Source organism: Cupressus sempervirens, chromosome 6 (assembly GCF_028749045.1).
Source record: "Cupressus sempervirens isolate cs-2001-9-10 chromosome 6, ASM2874904v1, whole genome shotgun sequence".
Lineage (NCBI taxonomy): Eukaryota > Viridiplantae > Streptophyta > Pinopsida > Cupressales > Cupressaceae > Cupressus > Cupressus sempervirens.
The window spans coordinates 363,380,079-363,403,067 of record NC_143123.1 but is presented as its reverse complement, the minus strand read 5'-3'; positions in this window follow the sequence as shown (position 1 = coordinate 363,403,067).

Below are 22,989 nucleotides of genomic sequence, written 5' to 3'. Positions count from 1 at the left end.
CAGAAAAATCAGACATAACATGTCTGAACTGTTGGTTAAGCACCACCGTATGATTGACAGGCTGTCCGACCCAGCTAAGGTGAATAAATCAACTGGATTTCGTTTTGTCAAATCTTCTCACAAAGCGTTGAATGATACAATGAGAGATGTTACTAGGAACCTTAATGAGGAGTTCGAGAAACAAGTGTGCAACCAGTTAGAGGTTTCAGTTCGGTCACAGGAAGAAGTGGTGAAGGATATTACGCTGATGGATAGTAACTGTCAACTTGATACTCAAGTTGAGACAGTTGTATAGGGTTTCCCAAGGGTGATGTCTCAGGTACTCAGGGTAGTTTGGTTCCGACAAGCAATGATTACAGTGGAGTGAGTTCAGGTGATGATAAGGATGTTGATGGTGAGATACCAGTTAGAGATGAGCAAACATTGAGTATTCATGATTTTGCTCAGAGAGAGTACCAGGCTCAGTTAGATGCTTCGTCACATGAGAATGAAACTGGTAGTACTTCACATGATTGGTCCAGACAGCTGAAGGTGAGCGAAGATAGTGTTGTGACTTCTTTATCTCATCACGACAGGATGCGGGAGATGATAGAAGAGCACATCCGAATGATTCAGTCACAAGGAAGACATAAGGGAGTTCAGGCAAAATCTTCTTGGTTTGACTTACAGGAAATTAGTGAAGGAATGGGAACCATGAAGTCAAGCTATTTACATCTTCTATCAGACCGTGACCATCTTCTTAGCCTTACCAAAGACTATTCAGATGCCTTGAGGAGGAAGGAGGAGAAAGTTTCCAAGCTTTCTCGTGAGCTTGAGGACAATCAAGCAACCTTGGTAAATACTCCATTGGCATTACAGGACTGGGAGAGGCATGGAAATGAGCATGGCATGGAGCTGGGCTTAGTTTCATCTTACATGCCTGACATTCAGCTCCCTGCAGCAGACGGATCATATATGGTAGCTGACAATGTTACGAGTTCATCTTGCATTCACAACCAGGATACAAGGACAATGGCAGACAGGTATGTGAAGTTAGTTGGTATTGGTCACATTACTCAGGTAAGGAGTTTGCTTGAGTTACCAGTTGTTCCTTGTTTACGGATATGGACTCGAGAATGTTTCAGGGGCATTTGGGGTTCAGTTAACTGGAGATCTTTAACACTTAATAGTAGCAATGTTTGTTTGAGTGTTATCATGGATTTGATTAGCAGAATACACGGTGTTGTCTTTCCTAGTGCCAGCAGCTTGTCCGATGTTGGTATTGGTTTTTATACACCGGTATTGGGTCTGGTTTATATATGCAAACAACCATTCTTGCTAGAAGGTGTTGAAGATTTTTCATATTTGGAAGCATGTACAGATGAGTCCCAAGATCGTTTTGGCCTTGATGACATCTGGGAGAAAGAAGTGAACAGTTTTGAAGATTCAGCTTCCTTGACAAATTCTTTGGGTACAGAAGAGCTTGACAGCAGAACTACAGCTTTTGACATTTTGGATGTTGATATGGACCTTGGAGATGATTCGCGAGATATGGATGATAATAATGAGGGTACTCCTTTAGACCGAGCACCAGAAGAGGCTTGTAGGAGACAGTTCAGCCAGAGCCATCATGTGACTAGCCAGTTAAAAGTTAGTGAGCGAGACATTGTTATCGCTTGTGAGCATTTTGATACTGCTCATCAGTTGTTGGCCGTCACTGGTTGGGGTACTTCTATGATGGATGAGTCCAATGGTGGTTACTTTTCTTTGGCAGAGATTCATGCCTTGCGTGAAGCTATACGAATTTTGAAGCAGGATTACTTACGATTGGTAGCCGAACGTGATCATCTAGTTGAGTGGGGAAGTACAGCCTATGAGGCACTCTTGGATCATGAAGAGGAGGTGAGTGAGCTTTCCCAGGAGCTCATAGTGACTACTGAGGCTTTAGAGGACACACGACGAGATCTACAGAAGTCGCAGTTTCAGTTGAAGGAGGTGACTGTGGAGTTGGAGCATTTGCAGTCAAAATCAGCCCCAGACCCAGTTCATTTGTCTATTGAGGTGGTTGGTGGTGAGTACACTCCTGTAGTTGTTACTGAGGAGCATATTGTTGAGGCTGACACACATATTCAGGATTTGGTAGTAGCTGGTTCTAATGAGTTTGGGATACCGGTAGAGTCAAGTTTCCAGATTGATTCTTCTCAAATAGTTGATAGTGTGGTACAGTTGAGTACGCCACCCTTACAGGAGGACCAGTTGTGGTGTAAAGGGGAGTATGTTAATGTTTCCTCATATAATTTTTACTGCACTGAACCATTCATGGAGTATTTGCTGGATAGTGCATGTGTTCATTTGGACTCGCATAAACTGACAGAAGGTGTTCTCATCCAAGATACTAGTGTTATTTGTAGATTGGTTGAGAAGATTATAGGGGTCCTTTCTACTATGCTACCTCACCGGGATCTCGAGGAGGGGTTAGTTGAGCAGAGTGCACAGGGACCTATCCGACTTATAGTTACTCAGAGTCAGAGATTGGAGCCATATGTTGATCACCAGTTCAGTGATGATGAGCTAGCAGCAGAATTTGGAGGTTCTTACCGGCATTATACGGTAGGGTACGCTCATCATTTTTCTTTTGACACAAGGATAGAAGATTTTATTTCACGCAAATGTAGATTGGCTCCAGTTTCTTACCATCCATTAGGGGATAGATTGGCACCATCTTTTGAAAATAAAATTGCTAATTGTTTTTTATTATTTTTCCCAGTGTTGGCCTATCAAAGTGTCTCAGTTTCTATAGAGCTAAAAAAATAGTTTGTAGTTCATGTCGAGCTTCACAGTATCTACCAAGAATTAGAGAAAGTTTTTAGTATAGCCTAAGTGTAGCAGTGTCTATTGAGCTTTCTAATAGAAGTGATGAAGACTCTAGTGTTAATTGAGCTCTGTAATGTTAACCATGTTCTGCAGTATCTACTGAGCTCACAGTACTAACAAAGTAAATATAGTGTTGACTAAGTCATGCAGTGTCAACCGAGTGATTCAACAACTACTAAGTTTCTCAATGTTCACCAAGTCAGACAATGTTGATCGAGTTTGAGCTACTCAAAAGTGATCAGTATGGACTGAGCTTCAACTTCAACTAAGTGTCAGAGTTTTCCAAGCATTGATAGTGTTGGCTAAGGATCAGAACATCACCAAGTTTGTCTTTAGAACTCGAGTTACAATAGTTAAGCTGACTTTGTGAATTATGATGAATTTGGTATTGTAGCCAACTCTAGTAAGTAGTTATTTGGATTGATATATATGTAACTCATTGTATCATGTATCCAGTTATGTAGTAAGAAGGTATATGAAGTGTATGAGTGCAAATTGAAGAAGGCTACAAGTAGTATCAGGGACAACATAGATTTATCTATCACAGCTAGGTGATCATTGCAATACAAGGAATCTCACTCAGTAAATTAGAGTTGTAGATCAAAGATCAATCACTAATTTATTCTAATAGGTGTATCAATTAAATCCTTTAATAGGGTGAACTTAACAATCTTTTGTTAAATCTCCTAATAAAGTGCATACTTCATTGTATGTTTGTAAATCCTTTAATAGGGTGGACCTCATAGTCCTTATTGCTACTAATAGGGTAGATCATCAGAAGTGGTCAATTGCAAGCCTTAATAGGTTAACTTTATACTGCAGTACTAAAGCTTGTGGATATCATCCCCACCCCAATTTTACTTTCTAATTGAAGGGCTTTTGGATCACCATATCTTGTGTCAAAGTGTTCTAAATGTTTTATTCCATTCATTCTTTCATGTATGCAATTAGATTAGAATAATATATGAAGGATTAATTAGTGAAGTAACTTTAAGTTTTATTGGTTCTTGATTCACCCTCTCCTCTTAGTAACCTAGTCTACCTTATATTTCCAACAGTGAGTACTATGAAGCTAAATATAAGATTTTTTCCACTAATGGAATTTATTGCAACCTTTTTGAAAGGTGATGCCTTGTATAATTGGGTTAAGTGACCCTAGTTCCTAGTTATAGTTGAGCTCTCCATACCTTATAGATTGTATTGCTTATATTATTGGTGGTAAGATATGTTATGAGCATCCCTTCGTAAGGAAGGAGTGCACTATTGAGCCTCTTGATGTGTGAGCTTTGTGTTGAAAGCATGTAACTTGGTATGATTTTACCTCTTTTAGGTTTGAGTTGGATGTAGTATCCCTACTAAGAGTACAAATTTGGTAGAGAATTTTCATCCTTTAAGTTTTGAGGGTTAGTTAGTGAGGTTCTAGCTAGAATTCAAAATGCTTCATGTTGGCATGGTAATGTTCTTTGGTGCTTTTGGGATGGTTCTTACCCTTGGCTCCAATTTTATTTGGAAGTGTGTAGTGATTTTACCTTAGATAGTGGTCACAAAGTATGTGTTAGTTGTAGTTAGGCACCTCAAGATGAGGTAGAGTGGTATGTTCCTTGCCTTATAGTGTAAAGTTTTGGGCTATATGATTTTTCCTAGCACACATTAAGTTCCCCAATTAAAGGACTTTGTGCCACTTTGAATTATTTCTCTTATGGTTGACCCTTTTTAGTGGTTGGCGAGTATTGGAGTGATTTGGTTTGACTTATAGAGAAGTTTATGAGCTATTCTTCAGTTTGGTTGGCTTTGATTCTGTACTTGGTGTGCTTTTATTCCCTTTTTAGATCACACACTTCTAGGAGTAAACCTAGTCTTTGTGTGTGTGTGGGGGGGGGTGTAGTGCCTCTCCTATTTTATTTATGTATGTCATCTTGATTGTTGTGATCTTGATTCTCTCGCTTTGTGAGTGATAATGTTGAGATCCATGAGTGGTCTACACCCTTGAAGTGATTTAATTTATGTTGTTGCATTATTAGACTATTTATTCTTTATGTTGGATATATGAGATTGCGATGCATTTGATAGTTTTACTTGGGTATGTGTTAGTGGTTACCTGGATTGCATGGTATCAGGATGTTGTTCTATGCATACCCTTGAGATATGAACAATGGTTATACTGTGTATTACTTTGGATTATTGCACTTGATCAAGTTTCTCCAAAAGTGTTGACTCATGTTGACTACTGGTATTTTGATCATAGATTAGTATAATAGTGATTTATGACGTTGTTTGGTCCATTGTACATTTAAGGTTGCTGATGCTACTTTAGGATGATTGTTTGGGATTTTATGTTATATGGTACCTTATATGTTGTTGTGTATTTAAATATTTTTTCCATTATTATATGCTTAGAATAATTGGGAAATTAGTTATCCAAATTTGGGTTTGGGGATTATGGATTTTAATTGCATATTGAATAAGTTCATTTGGATGTATGAGTATTATGCCTCTACATTGTGGATATATGTTATTTAATTTCGATTAATAGATGATGCAATGTAGGAGGGGATATAATTCACCTCCCAACTACCCTTGCTAAGAGTTATACATAGAAGCCAACCAATTAGAGAAATGACAATAAATTATAGAGAAATAAATGAATCAATATTGAGATAACCTTTATTAAAATGTCACACATAAGGCATGTCTAGTTGTAGCCATATACATTCAATTTATAATCAATGAGCTTAAGAGTTCTATATTCTAGAGTCAAAACTTAATATATTACTTCTATCTAACTTCATTATACTTCTCCTTATTGTGGATCTCTAATTATATATCGAGTAAGGCCACAAGCTGGTCTATGAGGAATATTATTACAAATTATAGGTCCCACCCCAAAGGAGAAATCAATAACCTCACAAACAAGAAAATAAACTTCTACGTGGATAGATATAGATCCACATTTGATCCAAGAAGAAATCTATAGGTGTACAAAATGCCATGATGTCAAATAAAACCTCATTTAAGAAAAACCTGCATGTTACTCGAGCTCCAAAGGAAACAAATGCACCTCAACCAAAGAGAAGGATAACTCCCACAAATGATGGAATTAGATTCTATGAGCTTAGGCACATGATCCACAGTAGGTCCACATTAAGGAGATAACTACACAAAAAGAGAAAACATGAACAAAAATGACCATTCTTCAAAAAATAGGCATGAATTGTAAAAGGAAATATTTTTGGTTGATTCAAGATTGTCATAGTACCCAAGATTCTCCTGGATCAAACACCTGGGGTAAATAAAGAGCTGATGTCCACATCAAGAAGCCTTGATGCTCTAAGAAGTATCATAAAGATCCAACTCAACTTTCATTATCCAAGAACTACCTTCAATAGGTTTATTCTACCATTGAACCAAATACTCATTGTAATCCTTTTCTCTAGTTCTTTTAGTTATTTTGGTATCCAAAATCTTATAAATTCTCTCTATCTTCTTCAAGTAGGATAATTAGGTTTATCAAATGTCTCTTCATCTAATTCATGATACTCATAAATGTCTGAAATATTGAACATAGGTGAAATATCCATATCCTCAAGAAATTCAACTTCAAAAGCATTACCATTGTCTTGTTTCTTCAAGATGTTCCAAACTTCTTCTTCTTCATATTCAACTTATTGTATGTACCAACTAGAAATATGTTCTTCTTTAAATGTACCATTACCTCATCTCCAACCTGAAAAGTTTTATGCCTTCTTTTATTATCTTCTTAGTCTTTTTATCCTTGATTACTATCATGTAAATTATTCTTCACTTATTCATGCAAATTCTTCATAAACTCCATAAATTCTTTAGCTTATGTAATTTTCTTCACTTTAATATCTATCTTTCTTAATTCAGTCATTCCTCTAGGACTCATGCCATCTACAATCTCAAAAGGAGTCTTCTTAGTGTATGCGATAGAAACTAATATGCAATGGATACGATGAATAAACCAAGCATTCACAAACTAATAGCAAAGCAAACAAGTAGATAAACCAAAAGGAAATAAAAAACCATAGAATATAAAACTTGATATGTCAGTGGCCTCCTTGATGTATAGATGTGGTTGTGATCATGGATGTGTGCCTATCAACAATGGATGGGTGAGAATTATGAGTATAGTAATAGTGCTTTGATAGTATTTAGCTCTCAAATTAGTATAGTAATTCTACTCAAAAGATGAATGATTTGTGAAGGATTGAGGGTTCAATTTATAGATAATTTGGTGAGGAGGATATAAGAATTATTGATGGATAGTTAATTGAGTGAGGTGTGAGATAGGCTTAATTTGATTGGCACAGGTGTAGGAGATATACTTATGTATTTAGAGGTGAAAGAGAGTGATGTGGTAGAAGAGTGAACTTGGACTTGAGTTGGGATGAATAAATTGTGCCTTGATTTGTGCAAGTGATCTGGAGAGGGGTTTTAGACTTGAATGAGGAGGTGATGTGTCTTAATTAAGGTGTATGAGGTGGCTTATTTGACTCGATGTTGTGGCTAGTGGGTGGATTTGTTATAAAAAGGTTTTAATTAAATAAATGAATCATTTATATAAAAAAGGAATTATTGGTGCATGAGTTGAGTTCAGCTAATTGTTAGATTGAAGGGTTAGTTTGTGGTTTGAGGGATTTAGTTAATTAAAGGGAGATGGGATTTCAGACTAAATTAAATGGGTTACCCATTTATTTAATTTAATAGAGGAAGGGGGATTTGCTTAATAAATTGGACTATTGGTTGCCTTTTAATTTATTAATCAAACTATAATTAATTAATTAGGGGATAACATAAAATCAATTAAATATTTAATATTTAATTAAAATATACCTTAGAAGATGACTAAATGTTATTACATATGTGTGTGATCATATTTAGGTGTTTATATTTTGCCCCTCTTTGACATAGTACTAAGACAATAATATTTCAAAGACATTTTAAAATAATACATGATATGAAGAAGATTTTTTAAGCAACTAGGTTGCCCCAATCTTTGAAAAAGGTTAAATGATGTGATGACCCCTCGAGAAGGTGACGAGGAGAGATGATGAGACTTGATGACATCTCAAAATGCATGAAAGGTGGGGTGTGAAGAAGGATGTGGAAAGACTATGAAAGGAATAATTATGTGTTTGAGAGAGAGATGCATAATTTAGAGGAATGGGATGAAAAAGTTGGTATCGAGAGGGTAAACAAAGAAAACATGGCTTAGAAGCGGTGCCATATAGGGTCTGGAAGGGCTAAAAATGGGTCATTTGTTCTTATTTGACTTGTAGATACCTTAGCTCTTTGTGATCTTTATTTTATTGGTGAGATGATAGGTTAGGGATATCTAATGCATAGATCGGTGATGGTGCGAGTGTGGGGAGCATAGAATATATTGGTAGGACCTTAACTCTCTTTGTAATTTATGTATTATTATTTACTTTGTTGCATTCTTGTTGACTGAGAATTGTGTTCCTGTGGACTCGGGTCTTGTGAGATAATGAGCAGGACATGTGAGATTGTGGTACCATAAAAATGCCAAATGAGGGATTGGAAATTTGGAGTCTAAAGAATTTTTGGCGAGACCAAATTCATGAATGAATTATTTATAGGATGCACTCCTAGTTGTGAGGATGCATTCTCAATGGTGAGGCTACAAGAAATATAATAAGTCAATGCAAGATCAAATTTAGGGGTTTTACCTAGGGCAAATTGTGCCTTGTATTCTTGCCAAAGTATGCTTTGTCAGAATCATAAGATGAATTAGGTTTATGAAAAGTATAGACTTGGTTAGTGGGAACATGAGTTGTTGCTGGACTAACCTGGGGTGGTGTGTAGTTAGGAAAGATATGTTGGATGGGGGAATAACATGTAGGACTAGGTAAATAGATACATGATTGAAGATATCTATAGGACAAGGACTAGCTAGTGTTTTATTTTTGTAGATGCAGTGGTTGCTTAACACATTTGTGTCTCATGAGAGGCATGTGTTAGTGTTGGAGCTACAAACTAGTTTGGAGCAACTGAGTCAGCTCAAGTGGAGGTGATTGGTCTTAGGTATTTTTTGTGGATTCCACATCAACATACATACATGGCTATGGTGACTACTTTGTGTGAGAGTTGGCATTCTAAGACTGCTACCTTCCATCTCTTGATAAGGGAGATGATGGTGACTCTCAAGGATGTGCACAAGATTTTATGATTGCATGTACAAGGTAGAGAGGTTTTGGTGACATGAGATATTATAGGTGAGTAGGAAATGAAATAGTTATGGGGTCATGGTGTCCCTTTTAGGATTTGATAGGGATAGTTTACATTAAATCAATATTTGGATGTAGTGCCACTAGCTAGGCATGTGTATTTCTATGTGTAGATTAGTGTCTAGGTACAACTTTTACTCTAGGATTGATCCCCACCATAGTGAGGATCATAGATGAAAGAGTATTAGTTTCTTGGGGGTCATTGATGTTAGCATAGTTATACATGGACCTTCACCACATTGTGTATCATGGTGATACTTTGATAATGGGGAGGAGTATCAATTTTGCAATACTCTTATAGGTTTGGTCCTGAGAGCATATTGCTGTTATCTATCCTATTCAATGGAAAGACTGGTAGGTATATGAGATAGTGGTATATAGTTGGGAAGATTCCCTTACATATCACCACACCGATGATTTAGATTTTTGGTAGACTATTTTTTATGACATCAGAGTGGTTGTATGGATGTATTAGGACCCTAGGTAGAGGAGCAAGAAAAATTACCTTATACTATTACACTAGGGTTCATTTTTGGTAGGTGTGACTATATTGTGGAGCATATTGACCATATAGGGTACCATAATAGTCTAGGTGATTGTAGGGTATACTGACAGACCCAATATGGTATCAATGGGTTATATGTGAGCCTACCACCACTTTTGGGCTGAGGTTGGATATTGTTTAGTTTCTAGGGGTGTGACAAGACTTGTAGTCACATGATTGGGATTGGTTTGGTGGGGTTGGCGATGCGTGTATGACCCAAGACTACATGGCATAGTGATAGGTACCCTAACAAGTTGGGAGAGTTTGGGTGATAATAGTTTTGGGTAGGAGTAGGGAGGAGACACATACAATGAGGAGGGGCTTACATGAGGTTTGAGTAGTGAGGTAGATTGAAGGCCCATTTTTTGAGTAGCAAAGAGAGATGAGTGGTCAGGGGAGGTAAAGAGAGGAGAGATAGGGATGATGGGAAAGATGGAGATGATGGGGGTGATGGAGATGATGGTGACACATAACAAATGGATGTGGATAATTGACAGGGACTATAGGTGCCACCAGCTACACATGTTCCTGTGAGGGGATTAGGAGGAGGCTCATCAATAGGGGGAGAGGACAATGGGTTAGAAACTAGGTATACATCATTAAAAAAGATACACGTAGTGACTAACCAACCATTGAGGAATTTTCAAAGGGAGACAGATAAATTGACTGCAGGCTAAACATGACCAGTTCTGGATTGAGTAGGGTGTTCTTTAGGGCCATTTTGATAGGCTGTAGTTGGATAAGGATGGAATGTTGGTGAAGAGGGATGAGTTACACCTAATTAAGGGAAGATTATAAGTGAAGTTGGAGGCCTTGGAGGTCAATAGTGGGAGACTACATGAGAGAGTGGACACTCTACAAGCAGAGCAAGATCAACTACTAGTGGAGGTAGCCACTGCTAGGGCACATGCAACAATAGAATGTAATCAAGTATAGGAAAAAATTGATGAGATACAATGGTTACAGATAGTGATTAAGGACCTAAGGGAGAGGGTTGGGTCCTATAGGGGCAAATAGCATGCACTTGTTCCAGCCAACCAGATAGATCACTATCAGTGATAGAAAATTTAAGAGACAACAAGATCCTCTGGGATGTAGATAAGGATGGGTGGTGGTGCTAGCAGTAGCAATTTTGGAGTTGGAGGTTCTTATCAGACATGTGGTTGATTACATAGGTCAAACCAAAAACATCGACAGAGGCAGATGGATGAGGTTCATAGTTCTGGTATTTAGGGTAGAGCTGAAGGTGGTGCTAAAAGTGGGGAAGAGGGAAGTGGAGAAGAGGAGATGAGAACAAGGGAGCTAGCGATACCACCACCACATCCATATCCTTTCTGCACGATACTACGTCCAAATCTAGAAACAAATGGTTCACTGCCATTAGATGATGAGTGACATGTCACAGTTTTGGAAGCATCTCATATCATGGTGTATATGTATATTTTTTAGGGCACAGACCCCAATGTACTATTTGATGGACTTTATGGACATTGGATGGACTCTTTAGTATTTCATGGGTGGGATGTATTATTTTATTCTTTGTGGGATGATCATATATATGATCTTTGATTAGGTGGGATGTATATGTGTTATGGATCTGTGTGGCTTTGTCTTTATGAAATGCCTATGATTTTATGTGATGTATATATGATGCCTATATGATGCGATTGAAGTTGGTGATATGGGATGTGATAATTTATTCTATTATGCTTTGTATTATGGATTATGATACTGACATGCTTATGCAGGATGAGATATGTATGGATGTACCTATATGTGGTGTCTCTTATGATGCAAAAAGGTGATGTAATTAAATGGCTTGTATGCATATGTATTTTTTTCTTATATGGTTGACATACATATGTATATATGTTATGGATGATATGCAGATGATATGTGTCTATATGATTATTCTTATGTATGAGATGCAAAATATGTTTATGATTTATATGTAATGTAGAATATAATGATATGTGTGTGGACCTAAAATACTAATAAGATGATGTTATAAATGTAATGAATGAATTAACCAATGAGATAAAATAAAAAAATGTGTTGATATGGTAAAAAAATTCTAATGCACCTAATGAAATGAATGAAATAAGAATGGATGTAATGAAATGATACTAAATATGTTTAACAAAATAAAATGAATGCAATGGAACGACAGTAGCAAGAGTCAACATTTCTACATTGATAATGCATGTAAATGGATTTTAATGAAATGACACTAATTAATATGTAATGAAAAGATAATGAAATATCAATGAATGAATACTAAATGAATCGATTAACCTAAATGGAAAATGCAACAAAATGATAGTGAGATCAAAACTAATGAATATTTTAATGAAATGGTAATAGATGAAATACTTCTAAAATTTAAGATAATGTTTATGAAATGAATGTAAATGAAATGATATTTAAAAGAATTAATAGGAATGGAATGCATTGAATGTGACACAAAAATAACCAATGTAAATGCAATACAAAGAATGCAATGATTCTAAATGAAAATGAATGCCACAAAGATGAAAATGTAATAGAGATGTGTCGAAAATGAAGTGAATTGGAAATGGCATGACTGGAATGGGGTGTATTGCAACATACCACTGACCAAATTTTTCTCCAAGTTAAGGATAGATCACTTGCACAATTTAGACAAATTTATGAGATAGGAATGAGGACATGAGGGATGTATGTGGGATTTTGCATTTAAATTGAACCCTTAATATGGTAGTGGGAAAGTGGGTAAAATTTTGGAAACTTGTAGGATCTTTCTAGGATTTTTGGATAGGATTGAAGATAGAATAAGGGTGTAGGATTGATGTCGATCAAATGATTTTGATAAGGATAAAAAACACTCTTTTTGTTGTTTCCTTTTTGTGAATGGGGGATGAGATGGAATTCATTTGAAGCTTGAGCATGGGAATCTCCACAAGGAGAACCACTATGTAGTTAAGCACTTAATTTAATGTAGAAATGTTGGGGACCTACCAAGGTTACCAAGAATCTCAAGGTCATGTCATTGTCTATGCATAGGATTGACTCAAAACAAACCCGCAAGGATTGCCCCAACTTCACACATGAGTCACAATAGGAGTTAGAGTGGAAATGATACTGGGCAACCTACAAGACAATTATATTTCCCAAGTGCACCATGTAACCATTAATGATCACATGTTTCAATATGAAAAACAAATGAAAGCTTGACCAAGACCTTTCTCTTTAATTACCCAATTCACAACACACCATGATATGAATAATCATGGCAACCTTGAGGAGGGGATAACCAAATTTCTCAAAAAATATATCAAGGACCAATATTGAAATCCAACATTAAAAGAAAGAGAAAATCTACAAAAAATAACCATTTTATAGAGAGATCACTAGGACTAGATACTGACAGACCAAAATCAGAAAAGAGGAAAGATATATCTTGCAAGGAATTTTTGGTAGCACCTAGAACCTAGATTAAATAGAAACTAGAAATCTTTAGGACAACACTTTAATGATAGAGGATCTCACATAGGACTTTCTAGACTATGGAGTCGTGAGAACTAGAGGACTTGCTTGGACGTGAACTAGCACAAGATTGGGCTATGTATAATGGAAATGGACTGACAACCGATGACTCGTGGCTGATATGGGGGATGGTATGTACAATGAAATTAGATGAGATATTTACAAGTATTAAATTATATATGAGATATTTACATGGGTGGAAGATTATATTGTATGTATTGCATAGTACATGTTTAGGAGCATAGGAAAGTGTAATAGTGAGCTACTAATATAGTACATGGGACATGATGCACTTTGATATATTTATAGTACATCTAAAGATCTAGAATGATATTTTACATGATATAGCTATAGTAAATTTGGACCATGATAGAATACAATGTTTTTGGATTTTCTACAAAGATGGTGATTGATACAGGTGCTTCAGTTATGTGATGTTGGAACACCTTTGGGATATGGGTAAGTGGATGGAGAAATTTTATGGGAAATGGGGATACTTTTTGATAGATAATGAGAAGTTCCAAGAACACATCACACCTATTTCTAGGTTTTCACTGAGTGAGCTATCCAAGGTGATTGACTTGCCAATTTTTCACCATTGGATGCTTGTGTTGTGATGTAGAGCCTAATCATATTTGAAGGTTAATGTTTCCCACTTTTTTCAGTGTAGTTTCCCCCTAGATTATTACTATAGGGATTTGGGTTCAAGGGGTAGTGCCCCTTGTGGGGTTCTGTGGTAGAGCCCTTGGTGCGCTCCCTATCACAGTATAAGGTGGGGTTAAGAGGCAATGCCCCTAAAAGCTCAACTGACTTTACTATTGTAAATAACATTTGCTAATTTTTTTTCTATTGGATGGATTATTTTAGCCCTAGTTTTGTAAGCTGTAAAAATCTTGTATAAAATGTCTTAGGGTTAGGGATTTCATAATGTATGATGAGATTGTAGCTTATTACAATAATATTGAGCTGTAAGGAATTGAAAATTGTAATCACTAGATAATAACAATATTGGACTTGTTGTTTGGTGGATGTAGCTTAGGGATTGGGTGAACCATGTTACATCTCTATGTTTTGTGTTCTCTTCTATGTGATTTATTATTTTTTGATATTGGTTATATTTGCATGTAATTATTATTTCTATCTTGTTATAATCTCTTTTCTCTTTTCTTTATATATATATATATATATATATATATATATATATATATATATTTTTTTTTTTTTTGTTTTTTTTTTTCAGGACTTTTATGATGTTTTTGTACTTTTTTTAGGACTAGTAGGGTACAATGAGTGGCTTGAGTGTAGAACTTCTTAAGGTGAATGATATTGGTGGGATTGTTTAGAAGCTTTCTTTCTAGAGTAGATAATTGATATGCTCCCAAGCCAAAAAATGATGTGACAACATGTGGACCTAGCCATGCAGGCTTAGATTTAACTTTCTTCTCTCTATTTGATTAGACCCTTGTGTTCTCTTTTAGGACCATGTCACCCACTTTAAATTAACATGGGTGTGACTTTTTTAATTGAAGTTCCTCCTGAGTTTGTTTTGATAAACCACAAGGTGTTCATAGGCATGTTTCATTTTCTCATCAAGAAGATATAGTTGGGTGAGTCTAGAAACTTTGTAGTCATAATAAGATGTTTTTCCTTGCAAAGATATACACAAGGATGGGAGTTCAACCTATGTGGGTAAGATTTATACAATACTAGAAACTAGGGAGAATGGGGTTGTGCTAATGGTTGTACAAAATGAAGCATGGTATGCCCAAAGGAAGGTTTGATTTGAAGATGCAAATCATGACCAGAGTTATTGACAACCTTCTTTAGATTATAATTAGTGTTTTATCAGTAGTCTCTGCCTGAACATTTCCTTATGGGAAGCATGAGATGGAAAAGAGATGATGAATGTGTAAATAGGAGCACATTTCCTCCATATTAAGGTTTTCAAAATTACCCCCATGGTATGTGAAGATAGTGGCTAGGATAACGAAGTGGAAAATAGTGTGGTAGAGGATGAATTTAGAAACTTGGACTCCTGTATCGTGTACAAGTGCTACCACTTCAACCCACTTGGTGAAATTATCAGTAGCTACGATGATCCATTTATGTTAGCCAGAAGATGAGGGTGTTTATACCCCAAAAAGGCCAAAAACCCATCATGAAAATGTCCATGATGGTGTAATGGGTTGTAGATCTTGTTCTTGTGCATGTATCATATTAACATGCTACTCACATGGTAGACACTTCTTGAAAAACTCACAAGCATCATGTTCTAATGTGGGCCAATAATACCTAGCTCTTAAGATCTATCTAGTTAGGACTATTCCACTCATATGAGCACCACAAAGTCTAGTGTGTACTTCCTTTAGAGCCATAACATCCTTGTTTGTGCCTAAACATCAAGAAAGGGTGTCATGATAGCTTTGGTGATATAAGGTTTTTTTCCACAATAATGTGATGAGAAGATCTACAAATTAGGTTAAGGTATTGGTGTTTTGTAAGATGGATGAAGATGATATTGTCTTTGAGGTAAGTGTAAATTTCATGGTACTGTACGCCTAAAATGTGAGCACACTTCTATAAATCATTATATTCAATATTACTCAAGAATGAGGTCTCAAATGGTGACTCATAGCTCTCTAGTCATGGAGTGCAAGGGTTTTGCAATGGAGGCCCTCAGTTTGACCTAGTTCATGCCCATGCAAGTACACCATGAAATGAGAGATTCAAAGATCCAAAATGCATGCAAATGGAGATGAAAACTAATCTATATGATAACAATGCAAGAGCAATGCAAAATCTAATCTATTAAAGCAAGATCTAATCTTATGAAAGCAAATATGACTCTAAACTAACATGCAAATGCAATGATAAAAGCTCATGATGAAAGCCATGGGTGCAAGAGAGAATGAGACAAGAAGATAGAAGTTCTCCACAACAAGCTTTAGCATTCAAAAACTCCTCCTTCAAAAATTGCTCTCCAAACCTACAACATAACAATAACATCATCCGTGTCTAAAATGAGGAGAGGGCTCTCCCTTATAAAGGAAATTATGGAGGTGAGAGGCTTCTCACAACCAATATAGGATAATAGAGTTTGATCCACATGAGACGAAATTCCACCAATGAGAAAAGAGGAGTGGTTGAGAAGAAAGTGAAAAGATAAGTCCCACTTAGAAATATGTGCATTTAAGTGTAGAAATTAAATAAAAGAATTTATTTTATTTCCCTTTCATCAACAAGAGATATTTAAGTGGGATTTTTATTTAATTAAAAGGGAGCAAGTTCTTTTAATTAAATAGGAGATATTTAATTAAATTAAAAGAGGGTTTTTTCTCTTAATTAATTAAATGCTGATGAATTATTCAATTAAAAGAGAGGTTTCCTTTTAATTAAATGGAGACTTATTTTATTTAATTAAAAGAGGAGATTTTCTTTTAATTAAATAAGACTTAGGATAAAATGATCAACCTTAGAAATAAAATAATCGAATTTGATCAAGGAAATTGATTTGAATTGATTTTAATAAAATATTGCAAACCATTGATTCAAGAAATTTGATAAATTGATAATTGAATAATGGGGGCCCATGGTCTAGGCGACCATTTTAGGGTGTATACATTTGCCCCTCTTTGAATAATGTGTGATCGATTTGGGAACACATGTAGTCAAAGAAAGAAATTGAATCAAAGATTAAAGTTAATAATTATTGCCCCCTCATGATCGAAATCAAAATGAGATAGAGGAGAGACAACAAATTGATAAATTTGATCAAATTGAACAAAAGATAAGGTTCTTGATGTAAGATGAAAGATATAAGAATCATTGAACCAAGGTAGATCATCAAGTATGAAATATTATGCCCCAAAGGTGATTTTACAAGAAAAGAAGTGGGGGATAAAGAAAATGGAAGATAGGAGTTTGAAAGATATGTAAAGAAAATAGAAAGAAGAAAAGAAAATGCCCCAAAATCAATCAACTGTTTAAGATACAAATTTTGATTGAGATCATGAAAGAAGATAAGGAAATGAAGATCAAAACATGACCATAGTTGATTAAAAGTCCACAATAAAGATGAAGGGAGAACCCTCTCAAACTCATAATGCAGCCTAAAAATGTAAACTAACATGAAGTCTAATAATGCAAGCTACATGAAAATACAATGGTGTACTTGCAAAAGAGCAACTATAACATAGGATTTTGTGTTCATCATTCATTAGAGAATGTAAAGAACTTATTTTCATCATTGGGCCATTATTAACGGACATCAAAAAAAAAAAAATTAAAATTAAATTTTTTTTTTAAAAATCACACAATCATCACTAGTCACAAGTGCAACTATGAAGATACCTTTCTCATTTAATTAAATAATTACATTTAATTAATCAAGATAGGCGTATTTATTAAAAGTGATTTAATTTAAGGATTGGTTCCGAAGTTGATGATATGAAGACCAATTGCTAAGCTTTTAAGGACTATCTCTAGAACAGAGCTTAATCCCAAGGAATCCAGGCAGAGCACCTAGATACCTAAGATTGAAAGAATTTAGAAGATCATCTCCAGAATGAAGCTTAACCTTCAAGGATCCAGATAGAACACCTAGATACCTGAGATTGAAAGCATTTAGAAGATTATCTCTAGAATGGAGCTTAACCTTCAAGGATCCAGATAGAACACCTAGATACCTGAGATTGAAAGCATTTAGAAGATTATCTCCAGAATGGAGCTTAACCTTCAAGGATCCAGATAGAACACCTAGATACCTAAGATTGAAAGCATTTAGAAGATTATCTCCAGAACGAAGCTTAACCTTCAAGGATCCAAATAGAACACCTAGATACCTGAGATTGAAAGCATTTAGAAGATTATCTCCAGAACGGAGCTTAACCTTCAAGGATCCAGATAGAACACCTAGATACCTGAGATTGAAATCATTTAGAAGATTATCTCTAGAATGGAGCTTAACCTTCAAGGATCCAGATAGAACACCTAGATACCTGAGATTGAAAGAATTTAGAAGATTATCTCTAGAACGGAGCTTAACCTTCAAGGATCTAGATAGAACACCTAGATACCTGAGATTGCTAAAAGATAACAAAATCTAATCATGAGTCGTAGGATCATCCCCAGAACGAGGCTTGATCCTCAGGAGTCGGGGTTTAGACTGTCCCAATACCTGTCCATTGAAATTTGAGAGGAGCTATTATAAGGTTGATCAATTGATGAAAAAAATAAGATAGATAGCAAATATGCCAGATAGAAGGGAACAAGATGCCCCGAGTGATGAGATGCCCCAAGTGGCGAGGACATAAGATGGGAATGAGATGCCCTGAGCAATAAGTATTCAATGATGTAATCATCCTGCCCCCTTAGGAGAGAAATCGAAAGATGACACACCAGAAATATGATGTGAAGCAGTATATCAATTTTGAGATTCAATAGAATGTAGAAGAAATCAAAATGATCTAAAGAAAAGATGAGGAGATCAGAATGATCAGAAGAAATTGAAGAGATTAGAACGATCTGAAGAAATGTGGAAGTTGATCTAAAGTGATTTTGAGGTCCAAAAGTCCAAGTTTGATTTGAAAAGATTCTAAGAATCGCAAAGTATCAAAAGAATTTGGATTGCCCAAAATTCTAAAATGCATTTTTGAGCCACTTAAGTGTGTCAGATTTCGAATTTGATCTCGAAAAAAATGGGTTCTAAGCAGCCAAAGTAGCCAAAAGAGTGATTAATCGATCATTTGTGCAGTCGTGAAGAACATGATACTTTGAAGAGATCCTCAATCCCTCATCAGAGAAGGTGAAAGTAGATTCGAAATTGAATCACATGCTTATACAAGTGAAGTATGCAATGCGAGACTATGTTAAATGCAACCCTAGGTCTGGTTACCAAGCCTCAATATTTAATCATCACCGGATATGGAACAAAGCTCGTAGGTCATACAATTCCCACTAACATTGTAATCATGGAAATATGAATATAACATACCTCATTGGTTTGTCAGGATTAAATGTAAGCATTCGAGGCACAAGAAGCTAGAATCACCAGAACATTTGTCCCTTTTAATATAGCAAGTTAACATAAGCATCAAAGCATAAATGCTAGGATGACCAGAATGTTGCTTGCATGACAGGCACACCAAACACACAGGAGATCCCTCTTATGCTAAGTATTCAATATTCATTCTGTCCGCAACAACCCTTGCATTCGTAACCTGAGACAGAAGTGTGCTAGATATACTCGCAGTGACCCGTACGTTCACTTAGCAAGATGAGTATTAGTATTTACTGTAGCATGAAGAGTCCACTCCAAAAAACAAGGAGAAGCACCAACATTATTGACATATTCTTATAAAAGGAGTCGAGTTATACACGGCCATCCAATACGAGATGGAGGCTCTTATAGTGGACACCTCTTTTATAGGAGTAGATCAACTTATTGGAACTAAACCGCAAACAACAAGCAAAGAAAAAGATCATGCCTCCAGTCATTACTTCTCTAGTCAAAGATGACATCATCGAGTTGCTCGAGGAGATATGATAAAGCAAAACAAAGAAAACAAAGAAAATGCTCAGCATATCCAAACAAGTACATCAGTTTTGAGTTCAATGTTTTGGGATTGATGTCAAGTGCTAATGTCCAGAATACATTTGAAAGAAATCTCTTTAGTAGGGTGACAACAGTAGGCAGACACAGTCAGAACGACTGGTGACTGATGTCAAAGAGGAATCTTCACGATGAAGAACCTAAAGAGGACTGGGCGACAGTAGACAGACACAGCCAGAATGACCGATGACTGACACAATAGAGATCTTCCATAAATGAAGCTAGAGACGTGACCTAAGCAATAGTAGGTAGACACAGCTGAAACAATTGGTGATTGTTGTGAAAGAGATTCTATGAGGAGAATCTCGAAAAGCGTGACACTAGCGATAGTAAGCAGATGCAGTTTGAAACAACTGGTGACTGTCACGAAAGAGATTCTATGAGGAGAACCTCAAAAAGAGTGACACTAAGGGGGGATTCCCCCGAGCTGGGACAAGACTCAATCCATGGATACATGAGTAGGAAAAGCAGGAAAGCAAAAGCGTGAAAGTGACTGTACAGAATAGCCAGAAGATGCGCTGCAAGATGGAGCATTTGGAACAAGAGGCGCCTGTTTACCAGGTTTTCACCTTCTTGGCAAGATTTTTTTTTTTGCTACCATGATGCCTATTTCCAGGTTTTCACCAATGGCACTTTTCTATTTTTCTATTTTTTGTATTTTTCTCTTTTTGAATTTTTTTGTATTTTTTTCTTTTTTTGATTTTTTTGTATTTTTTGAGATCTTTCAATTTTTTTTGGTGTTACCAAGGCGCCTATTGCTAGGTTTTCACCAAGATAACTATTTTTTTTTTCAGGACTTTTTTCCTATTGTTAGATTTTTTCAGGACATATAGATATGTACAAAGAGTTTGCTAAGATTAAATCAACTGTAAAACCGCTTTAGGTGGAGAGTGTTGATAGGTTCCTTAAGCACTTCTCCTTCGGTTGTGGAAATTTGATAGGCGCCAGATCCATATACTACAGTAATGATGTAAGGACCCAGCCAATTTGGTTCAAACTTTCCCTTTTGTACTCGATGTTGTTGATTCTTGGGGTTCTCTCTTAGGACGAGATCACCCAGCTGGAAGTCACGTGGCCTAACCCTCCGATTGTAGCTTCTTGCCATTCTTTGTTGATATGCTCGTAGGTTATCACATGCCACTTGGCGTCGTTCATCCAGTAATACAAGCTCTTGAAGCCGAGCTATCCTATAGTCATCATCAGTGATAAGGCCCTTCATAGAGATTCTCAAGGTAGGAATCTCGACCTCTATTGGAAGCACAGCATCTGCCCCATACACCAACGCAAAGGGGGTTGTGCCCGTTGGAGTTCTAATGCTTGTCCTATATGCCCACAGAGCTGGATTGATCTGGAGATGCCAGTCTCTTCCTGATTTGCAGACTGTGTGATGAAGAATTTTGAGGATCGCCTTATTGGATGCCTCAGCTTGGCCATTACCTTGGGGGTAATAAATAGAAGACCAACATTGTGTGATCTTGAACTTCTTGCACAGTTCCTTGAGGTCTTTATTCTTGAATTGTCCTCCATTGTCAATAATGATTGAGGAAAGTACACCATATCTGCAGATGATGTAGTTTGTGATGAAAAGCACTATAGTTTTTCCATCAACAACTGTGAGAGGTACTACCTCTACCCATTTCGTGAAATAATCCGTAGCTGTGATGATGAACTTATGTCCATTAGAGGAGGTTGGGTGAATCTGCCCCACCAAGTCGAAGGCCCATTGTTGAAATGGCCATGTTGTAGTAGAGGGAATCAACTCTCTGGCTAGAGCGTGAATGAGATTCTCATGTAGCTGACATTACTTGCAGGACCTAGCATACTTGATGGCTTCTTGCTCCATTTTAGGCCTGTAGTAACCAGCACAAAGGAGTTTGTGAGCTAGTGTGAGGCCATGGGAATGAGATCTGCAAATGCCCTCATGAATGTCAATTAGTGCGCGTTTGGACTCTTCGAGTTCTAAACACCTAAGGAGTGTTTCATCGAGACCTCTCCTATACAGATCGTTAGCAATAATGACATAATGTGAAGCATTATGGATTAGGTAACATTTCTCATTCTAGGTCAGACCTTCCGAAATGGTTTGATTACAGAGGTAGGAATAAATGTGATGGTAGCAAGATAATTCTTGTCCTATAATAGAACAGATCATCCTAGAATCAAGGGTGTCATAGGTTGGGTAGTGTAACGCTTCCACCAAGAACTCATATCGGAGATCATTTTCAGGCATTTGTAGCAGGGAGGCTAGAGTAGCCATGGCATCAGCCACCTTATTATCTGCTCGAGGAACTTGCTGGAAGGTGATGTGTGCAAAATACTTCTTCAAGTCATCAACCATGCGCTTGTAAGGAATTAGTTTCTCATCCTTTGTTTGATACACATCATTTACTTGGTTGATAACAAGCTGAGAGTCACCAAAGATGTCTAATTGATCCACTCTCCATTCAGCTGCAATTTTTATGCCATTGATCAAAGCCTCATATTCAACAATGTTATTTGTACAAGGAAACATAATCTTGTATGCTTTGGACAATGAGTATCTTTGTGGTGTAATAAAGAGTAATCTAGCGCCTGATCCTTGTTGTGTGAAGGACCCATTGAAGAACATAACCCATGTATGGTGTGTGAGTGTCAAAATTGACTCATCGGGGAAATCAATGTTCATTGGTAGAAGACTCTGTATGGGTGCCTCAGCCAGCTGGTCTGCAATTGCTTGCCCCTTTATAGCCTTGCGTTCAACATATTGGATGTCAAACTCACTGAGTATCATGACCCATTTAGCCAGTCTTCTTGTGAGAGTTGCCTTACTGAGAAAGTACTTTAGGGGATCTATTTTAGCCACGAGCTGTGTAGTGTGGGCAAGCATGTAGTGTCTCAACTTATGGGAAGCAAAGACAACTGCCAAGCAAGCTTTCTCAATAATGCTATAGTTCTTCTCATAAGAGACCAGTGTTCGGCTCAAGTAATAAATAGCTCTTTCTTTGTTATCATAATCTTCTTGAGCCAACAGGATTCCTAGAGATGTGTCAGTGGCTGAAATGTATAAAAGCAGAGGCTTCCCATAAATAGGAGGCATCAAGATTGGAGGATTGACAAGATATTGTTTGATTTGTTTTAAACTTTGCTCACAATCCTGGCTCCAATTAAATTTCACACCCTTACGTAAGATCTTTGTGAAGGGTTGTGAT